The 21,222-nt window shown below is 41.4% G+C and overlaps 1 protein-coding gene across 10 annotated transcripts in view; it reads right to left on the bottom strand.

Moving 5' to 3' along the window:
• Positions 1–21,222, bottom strand: part of fhit (fragile histidine triad diadenosine triphosphatase) — a 422,950-nt gene that overhangs the window by 384,265 nt on the left and 17,463 nt on the right. For 8 of the 10 annotated variants that reach the window (XM_080460849.1, XM_080460851.1, XM_080460842.1 and 5 more), the window contains one exon: positions 13,393–13,478. The exons of the other annotated variants lie outside the window; for them this stretch is intronic. The gene's annotated coding sequence lies outside the window, so the exon portion shown is untranslated. The remainder of the gene's footprint in view (positions 1–13,392; positions 13,479–21,222) is intronic. 10 annotated transcript variants of the gene reach the window in all.

Here is a 21,222-nt window from a genome sequence, read left to right as displayed (position 1 = left end):
GAAAGTGAAGATAAGCTGATAGGAACGTCACAGCACAGCACTACGATTATTCAGATTTCAAAAATAACATCTGGATGCCACCACAACTACAGGATATTGGGATAATCAGGTCCAGCCCTAGTATTTTGGCGTTTTAGGGTCCACTCAGCTTCACATTTACTGGGAAAACCTATCCGTTTTCCATGTTAGGCAGGTTGTTCGCTCATTAAGGTGTCTTAACAGTTAAAGGCGTGTTGCCGATTTGTCGACTCAGTACAAAGTATCCGCTCTTTTCAGGTGCGTTCATCACAGTTTCTACTTTATATGTTCTAGATATGAATGTGCAGGCTCCTGGCTTGGTTGGAGTTGGCTGGTTAAGGAAAAAACCCAAAGGACAGTTTGTCACAGGCTTATTATCAGCAGTGTGAGTGTTTATCTCAGTCTTGTAGTGCTGGCAGGTAAATTCTAATGTCCATTGATCAGACTGGTACCATCAGCGGTGAACCATCAGCGGGAGTTGGAGGTAGTTTTACATGTGCAGATTAGATCCACTTGTATGTGGAGCTCTTTTAAAGCTGGCTGGTAACTGCAACAGAAAGGCAGGTAGTGTTCCTACAGTGATGTGAAAGGTCCCCAGGTAATCGTGGCGTGCCTGTTTGAAAGATTCCGGGCATTTTCGATTGTCTCAGGATGGATTATGCAGGCACAGATAAAAATAAACCTTCCCCATCCGGACTGTAACTGGCTGCTGTTGCTCCGTGTGGATGTGTGTGTGCGTCTTATATGACTCCGTCCCCAGAGAGGCGATAGCAGGCTCCAAGAGGGGGGTCCGTGCAGATAATGAGCAGATGGCATGGGAACACACACACATGCTCCCTGCCATCCATCTGGACACTTCTGCAGGTGAAGTGTAAAGTGTTCACTCACCAAAAAGGAACAAAAAAAAAAAAGTGTGTGACATCAAAGTGGTAAACAGCATGGCCGAACATTAAAGAAAAACATAGCAGTGAGACTTAAGGGCTTTTTTTTCTGTTGATCAGCCAAAGCACAGACAGTGGGAGGAAACGCTGTGAAGGACGTCTGGACAGAAAGACCTGGATCCTGCAGGCTTCTCACAGGCGGCCTCGTTAAATGAAGCACTGCAAACACACTGTGGAGCCCAACAACAGCCTCCACTTCTTTAAAAGGATAATCAATAATCCTACTAATGATGTGTGGTACCACGGATCCAGCGCCAACAAGCTGGATTCTTTAGCGATAACTCTAAACTCTAAGAAAACTCTAAGAAAAGAGTTAATGGTATATATATAGTATCGTAATTGTGTGTCTCAGCTCCGAATATCATTATGTATCAGTCAGACATTATCCGAACACAAAATCCTGGAGTCCAAGTCGAGCATCAGCATTCCTGACACAAGTAGAAGAAGATGAAGTAATAATGCAGTTTATTTAAAAGCACCTTTCAGGTCACTCAAGTTCACTGTACAAAACAAAACTAGACAAAACACAAAATACAGGTAAAATCAAAATGATAAGTCTGAGGGCGAAGGCGAGTCTGAACGTCTGAGTGACTACATGCATGACCCTCGGATTCCACCGCCTGTCTTGTGGCTGCACCACCCCAGGAATTGCCCCTTTTCTAGTCAATGGCCGTTATTCCACTGGGTATGCTGTACTGTGTTTTACTCACGCCGTGGTGTAACGCAGCGCTAAAGATAGCAGCGAGTCTATGTTCCCTGCTCCCCGTTGCCAACACATGTCAATCTACACTGAGCAGATCGCACCAGCCAGGACACGGACCAGAGCATCAGGCACTTCAAAATAAAGCACCCCTTCCTATCGTATCAGCGTGTCAATATTACGTCGAAGAACGAACGACCACCATGAAAATGAATGCCTTGTGTTTTGTTGTTGTCTGTATCCACGGTTGTTATTGTGTGATATTCTGCAAAATCTGCAGGCGAGAGTTGACAAGGCTGTTGACGAGGATGGCGATGGTATGAGGGGTGAGGAAGGGGTGGAGATGCGCAGGTAGAAGTCAACAAACGGGGTGATGTTATTGATGCGAGTTTGAAATGCTGTGGATGACACCCAGATAGTTAGCCTGAGGGGAGGCGGAAACCGAGGATCTGTCGATGGAGACTGAGAAACTGTCAACTTTAGATAAGGTGGTTTTGGTGCCAATCAGAAGGATTTCAGTTTCATTGCCTTTTACTTTTAGAAAGTTTGACACGAACCATGATTTTATTTTATAAGGGCAGGCGGTGATTGAGGGGTTTGGGAAAGTGGAATTGGGTTTGCAAGAGATGTATAGCTGGGTATCATCCATGAATAGGGATGGGAATTGATAAGATTTTTGCGATTCCGATTCCATTTTCGATTCTGTTTAACGATTCATTTATTTATTTATTTCTATTATTATTATTTTATTATTATTATTATTTTTAAAAAGGAGAATTAACAGGTAGATTACTAGGGGTGGGAATTGTTAAGCTTTTAATCAATTCTTCTAACAATTCCTGAGTATTGTTTTGAGGGGGGAAAAGGTAGTTTTACAGTCTTTTGCACCAAAAGGAACAATTAAATTTTTTCCTTAGATGAAACTTGAATTATAATTTTTCCCTTAAAAAAGAACAGTGAAATGTGTATTTGCCTTCATTGGATACCCCCTGGAATTTACACTTTTTCAAAATTTGCACTGTTGACAAGTTAACCCTCTCTGGGAGGTCGGAGACTGGAGAGGAATGAGGAAGTGACGTAGCAGTAGGAACGAGTTCTCTCGGTCAGCAGGGAATGCTGTTTTCATATTGTTGTTGCTTTATGTGAAGGGATTTTCAACACTAAATGATCTAATACATAGACATACAGTAGTAGACCTCTACTAGATTGTGTATGTCTACACAGTAGACAGTGCATAAAATGCATGCAATTTTGTTGGTGAAAAATTAAACAAAGGTTAAGTGATTTGTCTTATTTTCTATTGTAGATTTGTAATTGGGCTTTAATTAAAGGGGTCATATCATGCAAAATTGAATTTCTAATGGTTTTCCAACAGTAATAATCGTCCCCACACCTGGAATGACGCCCTAGAAGTGAAGAAAGTCTGTCCTCTCTCCCCCTGGCTTGTTTCAGTTTTTAAAAAGCGTGTTGCTCCAACGAGCCAACCAGAAATCAAACCCTATATAGTGTCATTGGGGGTTTAGCCAATCCCAATCAAGGTAGGCCCTCCTCTTGACTCCTCCCACAATGAGGCAGCTCTTCTCTGGCAGATGGCACCACGAGAGGAAGTACTTCCTCCTCTTTCCAAGATGGGCATGTGTGAGCGGAACCAGTCCAGCTTACACAGACACAGCAGATTCTGAATGCAGCGTCTATGATTCAATATTCAAATGGATGGAAATCAAGGAAAAGCTGGATTTGGGGCAATAAACTTTGAATATGTTTTTGGACTCATGAGACAGTGAAAGTTTTGAAAGGCTGTATGCTATGGCCCCTTTTAGCAAAAGTATGTTTTATCTGATTATCGATGGAATATTTCATAGAAGGCTCGATTACTAAAATATTTGGTAGGTGCAGCCCTAATTTTATATAATGTCATAACAACCTGGTGTGCTGATGGTTGGTTACATATGTGTCTGTATTTTGAACATATTGCTTTAACTTCATGTTCTATTTCACTGTCCCCACTTCAGGCTGCAGCAGACGGTCAGTTATCCTCACATACCCCCGTCACAGCAATTAAAGGTATTCACCAAATACCTCATACACTGAACAATGAATCTTTTCATTATGTGTATTTATTTCATGGATTGGGTTAACAGACAATGTTACAATGTCATTTAGCAGACACTTTTATCCAAAGCAATCAGTGGCGGCTGGACAATAGAGGGCGTCGGGGCACTGCCCCCCCTGGTAGAAGCAAGAGGAATTTCTTTTTTCTTTTATTATAAAATGTATGAATAAACTGTAATCCTGTCAAAATTTGTTTATGCCAACAAAATAACAATGGGCCCTGAACTGTATTCGCTTCATTTTCTACAGATAATCTTCATCAAAAGAGAGGATTTCTTGATTTCTCCCTCTCTAGTAGTCTGTGTTGGCTGGGTGTGTGTGTGTGTGTGTGTGTGGAAATATTTATCACCAGCTGCCACTGAAAGCAATGTATATCAGAGTGTATACAACACAAGCAAGGATCAAATTAGGAGATTACATAAGATCAGTCAGATCCATGAAGCTAGTTTGAGTCCAGTTGGACAAAGGTGACAACAGGCAGTACAAACATACATTAACGTCACTACACTTGGATTATGATAAAACCCTTATTAACTGGATTAAATTTATAAATTCTAATTATGGACTGTTCAAAATAAAATGTTAGTAGTAGTAGTTTGAGACTACTGAAAAGATTTGTTTATTGTGCATTTCAATTTGTCACTGTTAGTCACATAATTTGAAAGTAATTCGTAGACATTTTTGTTTGTGAAAGTTCATTATGCATTTTATTTTGTGAATAAAAAATGAATTCATCAATTTTAATTTATGACAGAAAAATAAGTAATCATAGGTTTTATAATTTGTGACTTCAAATTTTTAAAGTGATATATAATGTAATAAGTAACTGTAAAACAATTAATTGCACATTTACAAAGAAATAGAATCGAACTGAAACGAGTTGTGATCTAATTTGCTTTGATACATGAAATGTAGTGTCACTGAAACTCATTCTTAACCAAGTACTCAACACTTTCAGGTTAAGTTGAACTGTTTTTGTTTACATCTTGCCAGGTCCAGCAGTGCAGTATCATTGAATGCAGTGGATCTGTAAGTACTGCAGATTTTCTGCAGACAAGAAAGGATACTTGCTTAAGCATTACCGCTTAAAACATGGATGCCACATTCGGACATCCCCACTCCCATGCCTCCATAAAGAATGTCTCTGCATATTTAAGTCCTATAATGCACTCAAAATACATCTATCAGCACGACACAGTAAAAAGGATAAAGGCAAAATTGGGGAAACTACACTTCATTGTCAGTTGTGCAACTTTGTGGAGCCTTGCAAAGAAGCAGACTGTTTTACCCATTTGGGAAGGCATCTTAAGCTGGTTGCTTGCCCATATCAAGAATGTAACTTTCAGAGTAATGTTTATTCTACCTTCAATGCACACAAAAGCAAAGAGCATCCTATGCAGGACAAGATGGCATTCAATGGTAAAATTCTTTCAGAAAACATAATTGAAAGACTTCCAACTGATGTAAGTGATCAGCCAGCGGAGAGTGGCCCTGAAGTTGATGATAATGACTTCGAAGTTGCTGGGCTAAATGAAGGTGTGGAAGAATTGGAGAGTCAGTTAGAATGCAATCTCGCCAATGTCATCAATTCTTAACATCTCTGAAACTGCCCTGCAAGAGGACATAGAGCAGATCAAGCAAATGTATTCGTTATCACAGCCATTGCTACATTCTTCTATTCGAAGAGTTCTACATACTCATTGTGCAGATGTGGATGACGGTTTAGTGAGTGAGATAGCCCAACTGGTCACTGAGAATAATGTGATTCCTCAACTTCACTTCTGATGGGGTAATCATTGTCAACTGCTCCCAAGCGGACATCATACATTTCTAGGGCCTTCTCTGTGGTTACGCCGGAAGAGTTTGTCCTAGAAAATGATCAGCAGACTGTTGTGGTTGTTCCCATACTGAAAATGCTGCAAACATTCCTGAGCAATCGAGACATTCTGGAAAAAACCATGTCACATGAGGCAACTTTGTCAGAGGAATACAAATCTTACAGAGATGGTTCCCGCTTCAAAGAAAGTGCTTTTTTGAATGAGGACGCTTTCAGGATTGCTCTTTGCCTGTTCATTGATGGTTTTCAGGTGGCTCACCCCTTAGGAACAAGCAGAAAAAAGCACAAGCCAACTGCCATCTACTGGGTACTTGCCAATTTGCACCCTAAAGATCGCTCCTCTCTTCATTCATTCAGCTTGCTCTACTTTGCAAAGTCAGCAAGATCAAACACCATGGGTATAGTGAAACTCTTCGCCCTCGGCCCATTCTTTGGGAGGGTTCTTTGAAAGCTTCACATTTCGTCAAGTTTGTCGGTTCTGTATGGCCAAGTGGGAGGAAATGCAGCACAAGGAAGTAAGGACAGGCTTATTTCAACCAAAAACTAAAGAAAACCAGGGCAAACAGGTGCAACAGGTGTTAAAGGATTCAACCAGGGCCAAACAATATGGTGTGAAAGGAAGCTGTCTGCTCAGTGAAAGCTTGCAACATTTTCATGTTGCTGATGGTTACCCTCCAGACCTTCTGCATGATCTTCTAGAGGGGATTGTTCCAAGAGAAATGGCTCTGTGCTTAAAGGAAATGATATCTAACAGAATTATCTCCCTTGAGGCTCTGAATGATGCTATTAAACAGTTCCGATACACATTTTCAGACAGAACAAACAAACCCAAGCTCATTCCAGAGACCTTCTCCTCAAAGTCAACAATTGGAGGAAATGGTCATGAAAATTGGAGTCTTCTCTGACTCCTGCCATTACTGATTGGTCAACACATTCCAAAGGGCAATGAAACCTGGGAGGTTTTGATGACCTCAAAGACGTGGTTGAGTTGTCGTGTCCACATGCTTTACAGAGGAGTCCTTGTGCTTTCTTGATAGCAAAATCTTGGAACATAGAGATTTGTTTCAGAAGGTTTTCCCAGATGAAAAGCTGCAGCCAAGACACCGCTACAATGAGCACTACCCGCAACTAATTCGAACCTTTGGTCCTCTAAAGCCCCGTTTCCACAGTGCCCCTTGGTGCCGGTACGGGTCAGGTCGGAACCGGTTGTTGTGCGTTTCCACTGACTCAGAACCGTTACCAACCGGTACCATTGGTAACCATTTCTCGCTACCCCTCCACTTGGGGTACCAGGCACAATGTGCCGGATATGAGGGGGAGGAGCTTCAACACTGCCGTCTGCTCATTGGTCCGTGACAACCGCTGTTCTCCCAGCAAGCAGCCATTTCCAATCAGTTCTTCTGCAGCAATCAGGAAACTTTTTGAAAATGTCCTCCCGTTATGGCGTCACATCCTGCATGATTACGCAACCGTTCATAACCCCGCCTACATTTCAAACCGTTCCCCGTGTAATGGAAACGCGGCACTGATACGGGTCTGGTTACGGATAGTCAACCCCCACCTGACCGGCACCGGTACCAAGGGGCACTGTGGAAACGGGGCTTAACTGATGTGTGGACAATGCCTTTTGAAGGGAAACACAAGTTCTTCAAAAATGTTGTGCATCACTCTCAGAACTTTCTAAATATACCCCTTACTTTAGCGAACAGACATCTGAAAATTATAACCTTCCATTTAGCGGCCACATCTTTTTTCAAGCCATCTATTGAGATTCACAAAGTAAAGCCTGTGATGGTTTCCTCATTTCCAGAAAATGTTCAGAACTGTCTCAATCCAAGGAACAACCAGCTGAGCACAGTACCTGTTGCTTCTTCTGTCTGCATTGATGGCATCAAGTACAGTGCTGATGTGGTCCTTTCTGTTGGATCTTGCTCAGGGCTACCAGATTTCAGACAAATCCCAAAGATTGCTGTTATCAACACGGATGTTGCATTTGTCTGCAGACTGATGACCTCATGGTATGATGAGCATATGAGCTTTGTAGTAGCCAGTTGCCCACCTCCTCAGTCACCCAGTTGTCTGAACTGAATGATGTTGTTCCACCGTCACTTTACAGAGTTCAAGGCAAACAGTGTGTTACACTCAAGCAGTACATAATAGGCTGATTGGAATAAATGCTGGAATGTTGCATGTCTCTGATAAAGGTCTAATTTTTCACAGGAAGTGATGTGAAAATAGGCCAAAGATTGATGCTCAGAGTTGTCATTGCTGAAGATGACATAAGAAAGCTAACTTTAAATGGCAGACCAGATTCCGTTGAAGATCAAAAACACAGCTGAAGGATAAGCTTTCACTGCAGTATGACTTTAAACTTCCATATGACGATCCTGACTTTAATAATGCTCTCTGCAATTTGACACAAATAATGGATTTGCCTGAAAGAGCAACGCTGAAAGCAATCCCTCTGGTAACTCTTGAGTTGACCTCCCTGTCTTTACCCACCGTCACGTCAGACTGCACATCAGAAGACACTGAGCTCTTGTCCCCTGCTACATCATCACTTTCGCTACGAAGACAGTGGCCAGAGTTATTTGACATATCCAATTTCTCAGTGAATGTAGAGTACCAGCTGAGACAGGCAAACCTTTCATTCATGAGAGACCGTCTCCCAATGACTCCATCACGAGACATGAAACATGACATACTTGAGAAGCCTGCCGAAACAATCTACAGTTTCAAGGCTTACACTGACGACGATGACTTCAGCAGTGTTGCACAAGCACTGATCAGCCTCACTGAACCAGGTCCCCAGCCAGAATAGTATGGCTGGAAGAACAGCCTTAAATTCAAGATGGCCAATTATCGTACAAAACTGCAAAAAGCAGGATGTGATGATGTAACGATCAATGGGGGTAAACGAAGTAAACACAACTCAGAAGGAGAATCATCCAGCAAGAATATCAAGCGGGAAAAGGAGAGGTTGAGCCAATTATTTGCCTAATCTACCAGGGCCCAGTTGTTCAAAAACTCAGTTATTTTAACCACTGGTTAAGCCCTAACTGCTGGTTAAATCCTTAACCCGCCGTTAGCTAACCGACCGTTAAATATGCGTTGTTTAAAACATAGTTAGTCATCCCGTTATTTAACGTCGCCGTCAAAGTTAACTGTGAGGTTAACAACAATGGTTAGTTCCCTGACGCCGCTCCGCGCAAGGCTCCGCCCACTTTCAAGTCTTCGTGCTTCGGCGCTTTGTCTTAAGCATTGTGGTGGACGGCAGCGCAGTGTTTTTAACTCATCTATATCACTACCATAAAACATGACAAACTACACTGCTACCAGGATATTAAAGTGGAACATGAAAACTGAGCTGGGATGATCAGACAAGACATCATGTTGCCTCAACTTTTTTTTCATTTTGACCCGAGAGAACGATACAGAAAGTGGACTGAGTGGCCATACAGAAAAAATAATAACGCGTGGGAACGAGACAATAAGTCGTTACCTCAAATTAATAAAGCCAGAGAACAAGATAATTTAATCTCTGGCCGCGAGATTCTTTACTTGTGGATATCTTATTGGGTCTGGAAAAGGGAAAATAATGTAAAAGGTCACCTGAAACTTTTTTCATGGTGAAAATAAAAATGACCCTATTTACGATTTTAATGTAGCGTGTCAGCTAACAAAATCAATGATCGCACATGAAAGCTTTGGTTCAACAGACTGAGCTTTGAGCCAAATGAGGAGCCAAATGTCACCTTTTACACCAAAACAAGACCTCTCATTATCTCTTCTGGCGGTAAAACCGTCAAGTAGTTTTCCTTCCAGCCATGATGACGATAGCACAGTTGGCTTAATATTGGTAAACAACAGTGAAGCTGTATTGGATTGAGGAAAGAAGGATCTAACAAGGTGCTTTCACAAAATGTTACCCAAGCTCTTCCTTTGTAAACTGATCTGATAGCGGACATGTTAATTACAAGCGTGTACATGACTGGATTACACCTTTCATGCACGAAAGACCAATGTGTGTATCGCTACAGCGAACCGGTCACCAGGGCTTCCCTCAGATTACATGAACAATTAATGTCAGCTGTTGACGCTCGTCTTTGGGGAGGAATTTCTCGGCCGAATTCTCTTGCGTCGGACGGCTTTTAGTGTCAATTCTGATTCATCTGATTGGTTCGCGGGTCCCACAGAGACGCCCAGGAGCCGAACTGAATAATGTATCACATGTAACCAAGCAAGATCTCAAAGTCATCCCACCGTTAAATATGCATGCAACATGTAAAGCATATGAAATCACACGCTGAACTTCACCTTGGATCTAATGTCTCATCAGATCCACGGGAGAAAGCAAATATTACACCGCAGTGCTGCCATGCCTGTCCTCCATATTCCTAATTAGCTGCAGTGGAGGAGCTTTCACACACCACCCACCCTGCTTCATACCACATCAGTCATCTCGGCTGCGTACCGGACACATCTACAACACGCTTCTCTGCTTCTGCTCTCTCCATACAGAACGCTACAACACCGGGAAACCATCAGATACGACAGCCAAAAGCAGCTTTCCAGTGCTGTGCTGCAGGATAAAACATCTAAATAGACATTGACATTTCTTGTTTGGTTTTTTTTCACTGCAAGCATCAATCTTCTATTCCTACTTGAAGGTCAAAGGATCAGAGCCATGATACAGCATCTAGATAGAACACCAAGCGTTCAAGTGCAAGTAAACAACACCTAATGTGAAATGATGCTCGCACACAGATACGTACAGCTGCAATGGACCCTGGGAAACGTCTGGGTTACACATGAATCAGACATAAAATGTGATCCGATCACAAGTATTAGACGATCACAATGTGTTGAACTGCTACCAAACAGAATATTCTGGTATAAAACGACGAACCCCAAAGCTGATGACTTCAAAAGAAGTTAATGTGGGCCACAAACCTAGAACGCAGTCAGTCCAGTCAGAACCGATGCTGGTGTGCGTGAGCTTCTTTGATCGTTCAATAATAACAATACATTCAGAGATCTTGACAGGTTACAGCTGTTCTGATACAGCAAAACCATCCATCAATGTATTGATACACTGCACATTTCTACAAAGCACACCTTCACTCTCATCCCCACATTTCTACCCATCTATTTATCTACTCAAGTTTGTAGAGCAGGTTTCCAGGGAACAAAGGGAAAACAGTAAACTACGCTCGCCTCCACGGTGTCATTGTGGCCTGGAGTACAAGTCTGTAAGTGCTTTTCATATAATCACCAGCAGTTCTTTCCATCAAATACAATTTGCCTGGAGCAAATACTGTACTATTTCTATGCAAAATACATACAATTTAGGTATATTTTATTAAATTTGTAGCTTTTGTTGCAATTTTTTTGACATTTTTCTTTTTTTTCATGGATTTTCCTTCAGCTATTTTATGCATCTTAGATAATCTAGCCACTTTTGCTGCTTAACTGCTTTCACTGCCGTGTGTTTCCTTGTGGTTAGAGCCGTTTTAGCTACACTAATATTTTTTTCATCTTTTTCTTTGCTTCTTTTTTCCCCCCTTTTCTTTCATTTCCTTTTTTCTGAACCCCCCCATACTAGCAATTTTAATTATTTTAGTTGAACCTTTTTAACTGTATTTTTATTATTATTATTATTTTTATTATTATTATTTGAGTAGTTTAAGCTATTTAAAAAATTTTTTTGCAATTCCCACTATTCCGTCTGCTTTACCTTTTTTACTTTATTTAGCTGTTTTTAGCCTAGATTAAATCATTTTTGAAAATCTGTGTGGGATGCAAACAAAATAAAAAATAAAACAAAATGTTGACTTCCTATAAACTGCAAGGTTTCTGTCTTTCCTGAGTTTTCCATGCAGTGTTTGGATGAAATGAGACACCGTGGAGTTACACGTATCGACCACAACTGACCAGCTGATCGATAGAAGAGTGCAATGCTCGCATCGTTTCTAGGGATCAAAAGAGTCACGCGCTAACTGCAAACACAGACAACATGGACGCTAAAGACACCAGCTTTCAGTGTTTGTCTCCTCCGGTGCTTCTCCTGTGCGTCATGTAATCCAATTTGGGACGAGCCCTTTCAATCACGTCCCACGACGATGAAATATTTATACCTTTATTGGTTCACTCACTTTGGTATCAATTATTCAAACAGCTGACACATTTTTCCAGCGCATTAACAATTTGATTTGGGAGCAGTAAATGTGTTCGGTGTCACTGATGATTCCCAACGCAGCCGTCACTCACAGCTGCAGATGTCAAACAACAAGCTTCTTCGGAGGGATGCACTTTATCTGGAAGTCCGTCTCAACACCAACTCACACCAGTTTCAATAACTGCGAACACTCGGGTAAACTTAAAGTGAAATCCCACCTGCAGGCAGCCCCCCCAACTCATCGGGACAGGAACACACTACATCCATTATTGAACTCATTTCCAAGTAAATAAATAAATAAATAAGAGAAGCCGTAATGACAAATGCATGTTTTCTTCTCCCACTTCAGATCAAACCACCAGACAATTCCCTCCTCCCCCTAAACTGAGCCCTTTCTTTCCTTCCCCGACAGTCTTCAGCTCACGTGTGACCTTGATCACGTTACAATCAGAATGAAATCCAATTAGGCTTTTTTTCCTCCCAAAATACAGCATAATGTGAGACTATGTGTCTGGAGAGATACATTGGGTACCATTAACTTCATCGGGTACACGTAGAGTCATTCATCAGACGATGTGGGGTTTCTTTGCTTATTCATCAAACAGCTACTACACTCAGGGTTTTCACCCAGAACTGTTATCAACTATACTACGTCAAACATATGCAAATAGCAATGATGATCAATTTGTCAATTTCCAGTGACTTACACAATACGGGTGACGACAGCACAGCAGCACACAAGAGCACGTTCAATTTACTATTATCCTCCATGAAAGAATAGTACATTGGAGATAGTGTCTGTCAATCGATTGATCGATCGATCGATCGAGCTGTCAGTTTGCATGAGTTTAGCATGCGAGTGTCTTTACATGAAGAACAATCTGGTAGAGACAGAAGTGTTTTTGTTTTTTCTTGAGTTCATGTAGAGACAGGACTGAGTGAAAAATCAATGTGATATCACCGAGCCGCTGGTGGAGAAAGTTATCAGGCATACCGGAGCAGAACAGCACATGCATTCGATTTCGGTCACAAAGTCAAAGCTCGAGGAAAAAGAAAAGCAACTGAAGAGATTGAGAAAATATTCATTTCAAGTCATATTAAATATTCAATATCAAAAAGTATCTCATCCTAAAACACAAACACAAACATTGTGGTGTGCCAGCTGAGGAAAAGCCTTCATGTTGAGAACAGCAGTGTTGCTGCTAAACATTGAGTTGATTGAGGCATCAGATGTTAAAAAGAGAGACAATTATCAACCATATAAATGTTTCCACACGTAGTAAATCACATTGCATCTTTAGAATTAATCAGCATAGACTCCTTGTTGATGACATAATGACAGAACAGAATTCACATATCGATACAAACACCTTCCAACAAAAAAGCAAATGAGCCTGAGCAGTGTATTTCAGATATAAGCATAAACTGAGCAAGTAAGCAAAAGGACGACAGGTAGAGTGAAATGATTTTGACATTTGAAGAATAATGGCAGAAAACAAGCAGAAGCACATCTCATTTATGGTAGATGGAGGTGCCAGTGTGTGTGTGTGTGTGTGTGTGTGTGTGTGTGTGTGTGTGTGTGTGTGTGTAGCCTATTTTTTCATACCTGGTGCAAGTCAGCAGTTTGTGTTCAGCGTGGAGATGGACAGTAGTTCAGACAGTTGAAGATTTGTCGAGTCACTTTCATATGCACTAAAACGAAAAAGAAAAAAAAGCGTGTGCAGATGGAAAATCACTTTTGTATTATTTATATCAAATCATCTGCCAACTGAATCAAGGTCAGCCTTCCATTTGATTCTTAAGACAACCACTTAGGTTCCTTTCTCTGTTTGTACCACTGAGGGGAACATGGTGAACGCCTGTTTGTACCATGCAATACCCCCTGAGGTGAGGACCCCAGCTCCAACAGAAGTGGCTCCTCGCAGCAGCTCCGGTATCTGAGCGACCTGATCTGAAGAGTCTGAAACTCTGTCAGACACATTTTCACGCAGAAAGGAGCCTGCTGGATTTGAACCTGGCACCGCATCGCCGTGAGGTGACGGAGCCAATAACCTGAGCTAGTGCGCTGTAACAAATAGGCTGTGTTCAATTAGTATGACGAGCAGCGAACAAGCGGAGAGTCATTACACTCTTCTATCCCGTTGGGATACAAGTACTTTCCTGGAAGCAGCAAAACCAACGAGATTCACAAAATAACAAAGAAGAAGTAAGAATGACGCCAATTCCTCGGTCACTCAGAGGTAAAACGGGACATTCAGGAGCTAATTCACACCCTCACATCTAGCAGATAATCAAACCACAGCATTAAACACTCCAATTATACACAAGTGCAGTTATTAACAACTCCACCAGCTTTTAAAACCGAGATGTTAATGACATGAAAGAAATCCCTCACAAATTGTACTTTTCTTCATGGCTGGATCACAGTTCCATAATGCAACTGACTGATTTGTCTGACTTTATCAAATTAGTTCATGATGGTTTTCATTGTAAATAAAAAAAGGTTGATGAACTGAGGACTTTTCATGAATGATCCAGTCTTTTTTATCTTCCCTTAAAAAGTTTTGACCACTGAAACATGTGAAGAATTGTCTAAACATGTCCGGCTGACATTCATCATCAGCAGGGAGAGCGACAACGGGGGCCGAAGCTTTGCCTGCTCTGAGGATTGTCACATGTCAAAGAAAAGCAGGATAAGGCCTCCTTCACACTGCGAGGAAATGCAACCCAATCCAGATTTTTTGCTCACGGTGACCCATATCCGACCTGTTTAGTGGGCGTGTGAAAGCTGCCATTTCTATTGTGTCACAACAGACCCAGGCCTCCATCATATGTGGTTCCACTTCAGCTATGTTTCTACATGCGACTGGTTCGTCATTGGCGTGTGACTGAGCACCAGAGGAAACGGCTCCGCCAAAATGTTAAAAGCTGTGCTCTTTTTTTTTCTTCATTCTCCTTCTTCTTTCCCTCCTCATTTTGTCGGCTCGTATTTCACAACCGCTTGAAAAAGGATCTCGATGCGCTGACCAGCGTTGCCAGATCAGCCGGTATCCCCCAATTGGGGAGCCAAGCTCTCTTACCTTTTGACTTCGTTTGACGGCGTGTTCATTAGTACACATATAATAGTTTTACAGTTTAAACATGATTCCTACACAGACTGAGATTTGGGCTGGTTGTTATTGAGGTGTATTCACTTCCGTAAATGGCGTGCTCAGCGTGGCTTCACGCCATCTTCTGCGGATGCGCTCTGGGGACTGAAAACGTCGGGTCCGATCACGTTCACATAGCAGAGGTCGCCTTTAAACTGTAACGTGAACGATCACGCAAAAAAATCGGAATTGAGAATCAAGACCCGCAGTGTGAATGCAGACTAAGAAACTTCCTTGAATCTAGAAACCAAAGCGGAGGGGAGAGGCGTCCTGGGCTGTTCTGGTGGGACTCCGCAGTGTTAATGTACAGGTAAAAAATGTGTAATCTAATTGGATGGACTGTGTTTTACCTCTACTGCTGCGGCATGTGTGTAGTTTCTATGTCTGGTTGACTGGATTTCTTTTGGCTGGAAGTTGGGCAGGTAGAAGTCTCACTGTGCAATGTCGCTAAAGCTAAATGAAAACCACTTTTCTTCATTCCTCAATTTCATGAATGCAGCATAAACTATTTTATTGTTTTCTTCAATAGCAAAATAAAAAGGTTTTGCAGCACCAGAAGAGTAATGTTTGATTGAAAAAGTACAGAAGTTTAGATTTGTGTTTTTCTCATTCAGTCCTAATCTGTTCAATCTGCTTCTCTTCACATGTTGGATTTTCTACATTTCACCTGATCAAATGCTGCTACTTTGTAGAATTGTACCGTTGATCCTTTTTACAGTGACAATGGGTTTTTACATGAGGGCCATTATGGCACCAGAAGATCTGCATTATAAGGAACAAACTCAGGACTGAAGTCAAATAAAACATAGACGGACATGAAAAATTCTTCAATTTGGGTCAATCCTTGATGAGTTTCAGGTGCAGTCTTTGAACAAACATCTCATCTCCACTGAACAGATGTCAACAGATCCATCTGCCCGTCAAAGCAGATGGACGCCAGACCGAGACGACATTTTGTCAATACAGATCTCATGGGTGCGGGTGGTCGCCCCAGGGCAGAAAACCAGCCAGGTTCATGACTGGTCCTGAAAGATCTGCGGAGTCATGATTTTTATTTGTCTTTGTTAAAGTACTCATCACCCGGAAATCCCATGTTTCCTTGTTAATACATGTATGTTGGTGTTGGACCTCAACTTAAAAAATCTGGAGTTTGAAAGTGGAGTTTTTTTTGTCACGGCTCCTTGTTCAAAGCAGAATCGCCCACAAACGGGAGGTTTCCATTGTGCTCCTGTGCTGTCGTCCACACAGAAGGCTAATGTCATAAACCCACTTCTGTTAAATTTAGCAGGTAGCCGCTAACGTGACTAGTATGAACTTCGAACCAAATGTGATTTAGAAATTGTATTTAAGTTTGAATCTTCATGCTACACTGCTCTGCGGCCTAGATGTTTGTAAACGGCTCCACAATGGTTTAATTTATATGTTCATGTGACAGCAACTGCTATGCTATCGCTATGCTATCGCCATGAATGACAGTTCCTGCAGCCAATCAACATGCACGTCACATCCTGTGAGACCAAGTTGTGAGATAAAAAATTATCAGAAAGAGCTTTGATTTTTTTTTCCTAATGAATTTGAAGAACTGATTTAAAGACAATTTAAGGGAGATTGGATACGTGAGAATACAAGGTGACTCCTTTAAATATTAAACATTCAAGCCTTGTTTTGCTCATTTCTGTGTCGACCTGTTTACATATTTACGTAAAGACTACAGTAGAATCCTCATTTCGACACAAACATATTTCTGAAAAGTCTGACTGTTTTCACATTACTTCCTCAAAAAATAATTACTGGGATAAAAAGAAGGTAGTTTCTTGGTAATTGGCCCGTTAATTTAAATAATTTCTCTGAAGAGAGATGTTTTATTAATGTGGGGCGTGGTTGTATCGTAGTAGACTTTTCGATGATGTTGAAGCAGATACATTACTTGGTTCTGTTTGAGTCAACCAGTCAAGTCGTTTTCTGTATCCGGTAGCCTACGTATCGTAGGTTTTTTTTTTCTTTTTCTTTGCACCGAAGTAATATTGTTAAAAAAAATAAAAAATTCAAAAGGAACAAACAAGAAAACCATCTCAGTGATAGGAATGAATGCTATCTTTGTATTACTGTGACAATCAGCTCACGTGATGAATGTGTAACGGGAGCAGGGGCGACTGGTCATTAGGGTCAGGTAGGACTGAGCCCCACCTGGTGTCATCAGAAAGGACTGCATGCAAAGTATGCTATTAATTCTTTAAGATGATCTATATTATTTTCTTGTCTGTGAATAAAATGTCCTCTTTTCTAGCATATAATTACTGTGTGAGGACTGTACTCCCCGGTTATTGGCCTCCTCTTGCAGTTTCAGGTTGTTTCCTCCTGATCCACACCGATGGTGCATTAGTGTAGCTCGCCCCTCTCTCACCATGCAGTGTGTATTGGATGCAGTAAAGTGAAAGTGTTCATGCTCAGGCTGTGGCTCCATTCTTTCAGTTCACGTGATTTTGATGCCTCGTGGGGCTTGAAGCCTGAAGCCCCACTAACAACGTCATTAGATGCTCAGAGCTGATTGGCTGGCGCTGATAGAGGCGGAGCTTCACAGAACCGGAGGGAGTCGTCACAAATACCAGCTTGTTAGCAGCTAAAGCTAACAAACAGTTAAGAATCAAAATTAATTAGTTGGATTATTTATGAGTACGAGTTTGAAACGCCTAGTTTAGCAGAGAATATTAAAGTAAGTAGTGTGACAAGGTGAGGAACACTTTTTAAGAATGTCATAAATTTTTATCTTTACCGGTGGTCGAGTGGCTGAGCTTCCATCTTTGAAACATTATGACCTGGTTTGAACCCCATCGTTGACATATTTTTTTTTAATTGAATTTTTTATTTTTGTTTTGATCGGCTATTTCCAAGGCTCAACATTTTTACGGGATCAACGCCTATATGGTTGTTATAATGTTGTGGCTAAAAAGTTGTGCATATACTTTGGAATTCAGCAGTGTCATTAGACCTGAAATAAAATCTTGCTCCACCAAGTATTTACATCTAGAAACACCACTGACCGGGAGCTTTGAGTTACTAATAAACAACATGAGGGATTTATTTGGAGTAAGTCTGAACTGCAGTGATGAGCCGTCCAAGTCAAACATTCTCCTTTCAATTTGTGTCTTAATAGAGAGACGGCGGTGTGCTAACGTGGCGCAGGAGCTCTTAAAGGCACGTTGTTTCAAAGATTTACACCCAGACTGAAGTGGCGCTGCCATAAAGGTTTTATTCAGGAATTTGACTCTGAAATCGTCGTTTCAGTAAGTACACTTTAAAACCTTTAGGACGTATCCCATTTTACATAATGACTCAGAGGATTTTACCCTTTTTTCCTTTGACTTTTCTTGTTCACAGCCGGTGTTTTTAAAGAATGGAACAGTGTGTTTATAATGGCAGCACCTTGTAAAAGCACCCATCTTTGGAAATCCACTTGACATAATGGTTCTGTCAATGGAGAAATTACCCGCCATGCTGTTGTCAAGGTTTGTGGACTGAGTGGTCGGATAACAATTCCCCAACGGCCCAATGTCAAACTTTTCACTTTCAGTAAAAGTCAAAATTAGCGATTGAAACACATAATGCAACCGATTTTAAGCAAAGCACGTCGGGTAAGTCTATAGAAAGACTTCTTACACCAAGCAGAAAGCTTTGTGACACACAATGGATGCTTAAGCTGTAGGTCAGTGGTCTCTAACCTTTTATTATCTCTGAGCTACTTTCGAACAATGAATGTGCCGGAGAGCTATCAGTGTTTTGTAAGATTTATTCAGACCGCTAATTTCCATCTAGAACAGTTAAATGTGCTTATTTTGGATACACATTCAAATATATTGACACAGAACACATAATGTCCATATAACGTTCACCAGCATGTGCATTTTGTAAACTAATTAATGAACAATACTTTAAACACACACCTATAAATGCATTTTTAATGCTTCAAAATCGTGAACAGGGAACTTTACAAGTTGAAAACCTTAAACCAGTGGTTCTCAAACTTTTTACACCAAGTACCACCCAGAAAATACTTGGCTCTCCAAGTACCACCATAATGACCAACACTATACAGGAGCCTAGTAAGCCTAAGCATTCATCAAAAAACAAGGCCGAGGTTTTACTCCTAAAGAAGTATATTTAATATTGTCAGCCATTGTAACATTTTGCACAGTTAGATTAGTAACACTACGCTTAAATATAGGAAAATAAAAGACTGTTCTTAAATAATGATTCAATTAAAATATACTGCACAGAAAAGTTAAATAAACATTGTACTTAAATAAATGAAAAACAAATGAACAAAAAACTGTTCTTAAAAATTAAATAAAACTGTACTGTACTTAAATGTTAAGTAAAGAATGTACTGTACTTGATTAAAAAAAATCTAAACAGGCTGCCTGAACTTTACACACTGCTGTATGGCTGCTTTCTGAAACAGAAACACACACACACACACACACACACACACACACACACACACACACACACACACCCTCTGTGTGTGTGTGTGTGTGTGTGTGTGTGTGTGTGTGTGTGTGGGGGGGGGGGGGGGGGGGGGGGGGGCTTTTCCACCAAAAAGAACCAGGAGCTAGTTCAGGGCCGGTGCCAGAGCCAGTTCTTAAATGAGCACCACCCAAGAACCGGTTCTTTTTCCACCGTTAGCAGAGCCAAGAGGGAGCCACGTCATTGCGTCACTCCAAAATGTGAAACGTCTCGGATTTCAACAATTTCGCGCTGACAGAGCTCATCCAGGTACAAGGAGACGGACTGTATTCATCGGTTTAGTCCGGGTCGCTCCATCTAGTTTGGCCTGAACCTCAGATGCACCAAAGAGCGAGAAGACATTACGTCTCTTCGTATCTCTATTGGTGTTTTTTCACATCCGTCTTGTTTTAGTCCAGAGCCCTGGAGTGGACATAGAGGGGGAAAAATAACGCGTGGATGAGTTATTTTTCAACATTTGGGCGTTACATAGTGAATTTCTGCTCCTTTCACTTTATTTCTGGGTGTGTCTGAATCAAATGCTTCAACATCGGAGATCAATGGAGGTGTACAATGATAGAACGAAGCTCTAAAAGCTGTTTCCTATGGTATCCTACGTAAACACACTGATTAAATCTCTTTCACGTGAAGCGCCGTTAAAAGGCTCATTTTATGCCAATAAAATCCAAGCTCTCATTTACAGTAGTATGTAGTTTGTTTTTTAGTTGCTGATGAACCAAAAGTATTTATTATAAAGAAGTTCTGTGGGTTAGAAAATAATATTGGAGTGTCTCGGAGCAGTCTCACACTGCATTGCTCAGCGGCTGCAGCGCCTCAGCCTGCGGTCAGAACGTGAAACAAGACCTGGACGTTTTGTTAGTTATAATAATGTTACCATGAAAAGTGTGAAAAATATACGACAATGGAAAACTGCTTCTATATTATATCCGACGCAGCTGACTGACAGCGGAGGAGCTCTGCAGCATCTCGAGAGCCGCCAGCTCCGCGAACGTGAATTAAATAAATACCGGCAGCGACTTATTATATCGTTCCCACGCATATTTTTTTTTTCTTTCTCTACAACCACTCTGGGGCTCCGTGTTCGCTGTAGTTTTCAGAAAGCCGGTACAGCCCGCTTCCGCCTTTTAGGTAGCGATAACTCCAGAGATAACTCCAGAGATAACTCCGCCCCCAGCTGATGACGCGTCGGGTCCCACTCTGGCTCCTCTCTGGCCCAGCAACGAAGTGGGGGCCCCAGTTTAGCCCCTGTTTGGCCGGGGCTTTGGCAGTGCAAAGACAAAGAAGTGGTGCTAGCACCTGGTTCTTGCCTGCTACCGTGAATAACTGTTGTCAACGCATTTATATTTATTTCAGTGATCCTTTGACGTACCACTAGAGGGAGCCCCAAGTACCACTAGTGTTACGCGTACCACACATTGAGAATGACTGCCTTAAACCAAAGTCACTTCCATATGCACACTGTTGTACATTTTAGACATTCTCAACAGTTATAAAATTGTAAAAAAGGTCACAAAGAAAAGCAGCATGCTGAATTGGTAACAATGCTCATATGCTGTCAAAACATTTATAAGCAACAGTGCAACCTTCTGAACACACACATTCACCATCATATGGTCACAGCCATTTGTTGCAGTTTCAGTCAGTGAGAAGACTGGCACTGCATAGATTCAACCACAGAGCTGTAAGCAGAGTGTATCTGCTGAGGTTGACTCTGATGCAGTCACTTAAATGTTCATCTGTCAGTCTGCTTCTGAACTTTGATT

Source organism: Lipophrys pholis, assembly GCF_963383615.2.
Source record: "Lipophrys pholis genome assembly, chromosome: 4".
Taxonomy (NCBI): Eukaryota; Metazoa; Chordata; class Actinopteri; order Blenniiformes; family Blenniidae; genus Lipophrys; species Lipophrys pholis.
This window is presented reverse-complemented; position numbering and strand designations above follow the sequence as displayed.